Here is a 7,013-nt window from a genome sequence, read left to right on the forward strand (position 1 = left end):
TATTTTAAAGAATATAGACATATATGATGTCAAAATATAATGACAATTCCTTCCATTGGCTTTCCTAATTATAAAATCAAATTTAGAGCTTCTACAATTAATTAAAAAGACTTTTAACTTATATCAATGTTTAAATTTTTTTATTCAAAGCTTCCGTGTAAATTTTAATCACAGACAAATAGGTAATAAATGTTAACATAATTCTTAATTTTTCCCAGGACCTATTACCCTTAAAGTTTTTCCTGACTACTTTTATATTGTTACTTTTTATGCCTACGTAAACGTTGTATTATTAACTGTAGATAAAAATCAGAAATACGGAATATTTGTTTATCATATTTGTCTTGTCTCACCCCACACCTCTCTCTAATTCATTATTTGTAATTGATCAGTTTACGGTTTTTAATTTACTATAAATTGTTGTAGAATGGAGCAAAATTTATACCTTATCCTAACTCCCACAATTAGTACAGAGAAACACCACTACCCTCCCTCCCAATCAGACAAACATGCCAAAAATCCACTTCGAGTAGAGTGAATCTTATAAACCTCTAATTGTGGGGTTAGTGTATTAAAAGGGAAATGGGAATTAAAAAGGGAAATATTGCTTTTTACCAGGAATATTTCAAACATGCCAGTGGCCAGGAATATGCATAAATTGCCAGCAACCAGGAAAGTTAAACATTGGTAGCTCCAGCAATATTTCTTGTTATGCTAGATCCAGGAAGCTTCTAATATTGCCAGGAAACAGGAAGCACTCGTTACCAGCAATATTTTACCATGAACTGCAGTAGATCCTTTTTTTGTAGTGCAATATGACTAATGATAATTTGATTAGATATTTTATTAGTTTACAAGCGGCTACGCCCCTAGAAGCCTCTGGGAGAAGATTTTTTGGGGGGGATGCGATTTCTCTTGGGAGGGTGGTACCCTCCCCCAAAACAGTTATAAACCTTCCCGGGACCTATGCGAAGCTACCCTGTTAAGGGGAACCCGATCGGTTCAGCGGTTAGCGAGATCCTTTGTTACAAACAAACAGACAGACAAACACACATCCTGTTACTTTATAATAAGGATAATACTTTTAATTCTTCACGATTTTATTGTATTTTATACATGAATTTTGAAGTACTCAATCTGATAAATGTTGCATATTTGTCACATATTTTGAAAATGGCTTAATTAAACTATAACTTTAGGCCTAACCTTTGATTTTTGAAATTATAAGACCTAATCTACTTCCTATTGTTAATTAGTTTGTTATATATAAAGTTATGTAATATTTTAGTTGTATTATATACAAGGTGCGAGACAATGTTTTACTTTTTTATATAAAAATGTTAAAAACGACAAAATTAGGGTTCAAAGTCTGGAGCCTAATGGAGTTCAAAATCTTTGATTATCCATTGTTTGAAGCACGTTTGAAATCTAGAATGATAGATAATCTCCCGTTTATCTTATCTTAATCTGTTCATCAAATTTGATCAAAATACACTGGAATTATTTAAAGGGGTAGTTGCACGAAATGCATTTGAACTTAATTTAGTGAACCGCGTATTTTTTTCTAGTTAATGGGTTAAACCACGTTTATATGGCATATATATTTGAAAGAATTTAAATTTTTTACCACGTAGTTTTTAAAATATCAAGACTTAAAAATCGTCTTTTTGTGATATATGCAATTTAAAAAGACAATTTTTAAGTCTTGATATTTAAAAACTACAAGGTAGAAAATTAAAATTATTTAAAATTATTAAAAAATATGCAGTTCACTAAATTAAGTTCAAATGCATTTCGTGCAACTACCCCTTTTGCGTTCGTTTATTTAATATTACAAAAATAAGCATTGCCTCATAATACACAAAGATTCTTGGGTTAAAAATATTGAAAGTGTTTTACAATCATGGCTTTTTAAAGGTTTAATAATAGTACAATTAAGTTGCCGCACCTTGTAAATTGTAAAAAAATGTATTCATGTTCAGCTCATACCAATAACGAAATTAATTCGGAAGAAAATCACGAAACCTATACGTGTTTACAGCTGTCGTTGGGGGGCAACACATCGTAAAATTGACGACCTCTCCATTTGCCCCCCAAATATTATTTTAGATTTATTTTGCTTGTTGGTTATACCTTATTCCTGATTCATGTTACTTGTTAAAAAATGAAACTATGTGCCAGTTTATTAGAAAATAAATGTTATTTTCAATATTTTTATTTTATCTATATTACAAAGTAGAATGATGTCTGTCCGTCCGTCTTTTAAGATCTCGGTAACCACTGAACCGATCGGATTCTACTCTTCAGGAAATCTACCTAATGGTCCTGTGGTGGTTTTAGGCTATTTTCTTGAGGGGGAGTGGGACACCCCCAACCCCCCAAAAAACAACCCCCCCCCCCCCCCAATCTTTTTTAAAAAGAATTTTTACGAATTTTGCGAATTCGCCATTTATTCGCGAAAATTTGCGATTCATTCGCTTTTTTAATAGGTAATAGAAGATGTAATTATACCTCTTGGGGCAAAGCCCCTAGGGGCGAATCCGCTAGTTATCTATAAATGAAGAACATATCAATATATATGTAACAGTGGGATTTTTTTGCGGCCGATGACTTTTCTACTAAAATCCTTTGCCTTTTTGTTATGATGCTTCCAGTTCGATTTGGTACAAAAATCTAAGGGAAGGATTTTTATCGCTTATTTTTAAAAATGTAATTACATCTTTTTAAAGCAGCCACAATTACCCTGGGCCAACCTCGCGTAGCTACAAGATTTATATTCAGCCACAGCCAACCTAACCCTAAGCAACTATTTGCTACGTGGCTTTGTTTTATTTGGTGTAGCTGCAGTCGGAACAAACAATTTAACTTGAAGGAAGAATCAGTCACTCTTAGCTTAAGCTAGTTGCAATATTTGAATACCTGACGACGCGATGCCTTAAATATTAGAATTATTTTAGCAAAAATTACGCGGAAAGTTAAAATAAACTATCAATGAGTAAATACAATGCTGTCTCTGTTTCAATTCAAATTGTTTGATACACGAGAATTTGGAAAATTTGCAGAGATATTTAAATTTATTTATACCTTATTGTACTTTACAAAGTCAAAAATAAGTCAAACACACACTTTTAATATTGTAAACATTTTTAAGTGATTATTTTTAGAGAAAAAAATCAGACCAAAAATAGTTTTAAGAGAGTGAGATAATTTATATGTAATCTTTTAAATCTTATCATAATTTTAGCCCGCTGCGAGTTTCGCTTTATTAGAAAAAAAAAATCTGGTGTATTAGTTAAGTAATAATATATTGTTTTAGTGTTTAGAATACATACGTTATGAGAAGAGTATAGCAGTATTAACAAGTTGTAACAATCATTTTCAGTTAAATCATAAGTTGCGAGGGCAACAGAAATTTACAACAGGTTTTAAACTTTTTCTTAAGACGAATTGAATTAATTTTCAGTTTACAGAAAGTTTATTGGGCAGGAATTTAAGGATTTATAGTTTAAAATACGATGCGAGAAATAACTATTCCAGTATGGCCACTGAAAAATCATGTATAGTTTCGTATTAATTCCAGTTTTCTACGAATATAAAAATGTACAATCATAATATTAAAACCAGTTTTGTTTTCTCTCGGATGCCGAGAGGCGATAAATAGTTTTTTGTTAAAAGGAACTTAATCCTTATAATAAAGTAACAGGATGGGCGTTGCTACAAAAGACCAACGCCTACAAAAAACCAACTAGACGGTTCTACAAAAGACCAACGCTTACAAAAGACCAACTCTACAAAAGACAAAAATCCAAAAAAACCGTAATGCTAGAAGTTCATAGCCGCAGAGCTCGGCCCCCTAGCCTGCCTAGCTTGGGCGCCTGGCCCCCTTGCCTATAACCCAGGGTTCGGAAGCCTCAGCCACCATCAGCCGCGCGGCTTACGAGAAGCCTCAAAATCAGCCGCGCGGCTAACTCAGCCACCCAATAAGCCTCAGCCTTAGTCGCAGCCGCGCGGCTTAAAGAAAACATAAGCCACTGTAAGCCTCAGCCGCATTCAGCCACTGTAAGCCTCAGCCACATTAAGCCTCAGCCGCACTAAGCCTCATTCAGCCAACGCCCCTCTAAGCCTCAGCCGCAATCAGCCGCGCGGCTTATAGTTGGGGAAGCCTCAGCCACACTCAGCCGCGCGGCTGTTAATGATTTGAAGCCTCAGCCGCGCGGCTTCAAGAAAGCCTCAGCCGCAGCTGCAAAGTTATGATTATGCCGCAGCCGCGCGGCTTGATATTTATAAGCCTCAGCCGCAGCTTAATTTTTTTAATTAGTACAAGCCTCAGCCGTCAATTCAGCCGCGTGGCTTAATTTTCATTTCATTTTGTCTGTCTGAAGCTTATGATCTCAGCAACCACTGAAATGACAAGGTTGTCCTTCTCAGAAAATATATATATGGTCATTGGATGGTTTTGAGCTAATTTTGGGGTGGGGGTCAGACATTTCCATCGCCCAAAAATAATTTCTTAAAATGTTTTTTTTAAATGTTATACTTTTAAATTTTTTTATATTCTTTTATAAAAATTTTATCTTAAGTTTTTTTTTTAAATTACAACATAGAAACTACCATCTCGAACAACTACAAAAGTTTGAACCTGTAATGTAAGAGCTACAGTGGCGCAATCGGTTAGCGCACGGTTCTTCTAGACTGTTATGCAGGGGTTATAAGTTCGAATTTCACCAGGAGCAATACGTTTTTGAACGTTGATACTTATGAATACTATTGAATACTATTTATAGGGTAACTGCCCTACTGACGTTTGCCTAATTTTATTGTTTTTAAAAAATACAAATTTTTCAGAATTTTCTTAATATTCACTATGAATTTGTATCATCTTAAATTTTTTTCTCTTATACAAGTTTCCTCTTTAGCTCAATGGTAGAGAACTCGTCTCGTAAACTAGGGACCTTGAGTTCAAACCTCACAGGGGGCAATCAACTTTTGTAATACTCAAGTTATATCGTAGCTTCTCTATTATTTTTCCATTTAGGTACGCAATACATGTTCTATATAATTTAGCTTCTCCTACTTAGATATTTCTTCAATTTTAAATGTATTTAATACTTTGTGGTTGATGAGAGACACTGAAAAAGTTATGCAAAAAAAAGATTTATACATATTTCATTTTTCATAGTATTTTTAAATTAATTCATCCGATTTTGTTTATTTTACAAAGATGCTTACTAAAATTGATTTTATTTTCTAAACTGCAATTATTATAAAACAAGGATGATAACATCCATAAAAGCGAAGCACTAAAACGGTAGGACAAACGGACATTAACACTTGTATAGTGTCAGAACGGAATAATCATAATATACATGTATAAGAGTCAAAGCAAAATTGTAAGGAAATTTGTTGAAAAACTGCTTGATTCAGGATAATGTTTATGGACATACTTACATTTTTAGGACTTGATTATAGAGTTGCTTCGCTTATTACATTATACTTTGTCGTCCCAGAAATCAATATACCAAAAATCAGATCAATCAGATGATTAGATCACATAAAATTTTGTTGTTAAAAAAGTAAAAAAATCAACATGTTTAAAATGGAGGTACGGACATTTTGGTGATGATTATAGTGTTGCTACGCTTTCTAAATCGTACCTAACTTTTTAAGGAATCACCATGCAAAATTTGAAATCGATAGGACAACTCTAACATGCCTAAATTAACGTAAAAAGCTATCCGTGATGGACGGACGGACCGACCCTAATTATAGAAAAGCTTCGCTTTTAAAAATGTTTCTTTATCTTTATCATTATGTTATACAATTTCTGAATTTATAAGCAATACATGAATCGATATATTATTGCTTTGATGTTGTCCATATTTTCCTGTACTCTGATAAAGAAATAATCTCAGCTGGCTAAAATAACAATAACCCCCATACACCCCCTTTAATCCATCTCTCCCCTCTTATGGGATATATAAATGAACTGGCCAATAAATGAGGTCCATAATTTCATTAACAAATTTTCTTTTTTTTATATATCCACATATTCTATTAAATAAAGTGGTAATATGAAGCTTCTTATTGATCCAGGGAAGATTTATAATTTTTGGGTGAAATGTATCTTTTCCCTCCCAAAAAAAGATGACCCTCAAAATAAATTATTTTTGCTTCCCTTAAGTATTCCTAGAGGTTTTAGGGGCGCAGCCACTAGTATCCTTTAACCATTAACTCATTACATATAAAAAGAGGTTTTAAAAGTATGTACATAAGAGTTATTTAGCACCCAATAATTTGTTATAATTGTGATATTTAGACCTAAATTTTTCATCAAAATTTCTTTTCACCTTTGGTCTAGGGGTTAGTGTGGCAGTCTTGTGTTGGAAAGGTTCTTGGTTCAATTCCACCAAGAATTGAATGTGATTAAAGATTTTATTCTGCGATGGACAATGGACAATTATTTGGTGTTTCCTCTCATTTATAGTTATTTTCCTCTCAAGTTGAAAAAAAATTATAAAAGGAGGGTGGATATAATGTGTAAAAAAAGATTAGAGGAGATTTGTTCTGGGTAAACTTACTTTATTTGTAATATTATTAACTAAATTTTATTATTAATTGCTTTACACCTATGGTCTAAGGGTTAGTGCACCATCATGTGTTAGAAATGTTTTGGGTTCAATTCCACCAAGAATTATATATGATTATTTTTAAAACCTTGTATAAAGTATGGAGAGTCATTTTGTCTGTAGATTAAGAATTCGATAACTACTGAACTAATTGAATTCTCTTTTTAAATTGCCCTTTCCAAGTTTTTAAATTTAAAAAAAAAACTAAAATTAAAACTGGTGGGTGCTCAACCAAACTCCCCCCTCCTCTTTTCCCATCAAAAATTAATAAAAGTCACCCTTCATCCCCCCAAATTTTTTTTTCTTCTGGGATTTGAACCTGGATGATAGATGTATATATAAGATATATTGTTATTGATATATTGATACAATGATATAAAATGTTAT

This window comes from Acartia tonsa, chromosome 5 (genome assembly GCF_053477335.1).
Source record: "Acartia tonsa isolate MP-2025a chromosome 5, ASM5347733v1, whole genome shotgun sequence".
Taxonomy (NCBI): Eukaryota; Metazoa; Arthropoda; class Copepoda; order Calanoida; family Acartiidae; genus Acartia; species Acartia tonsa.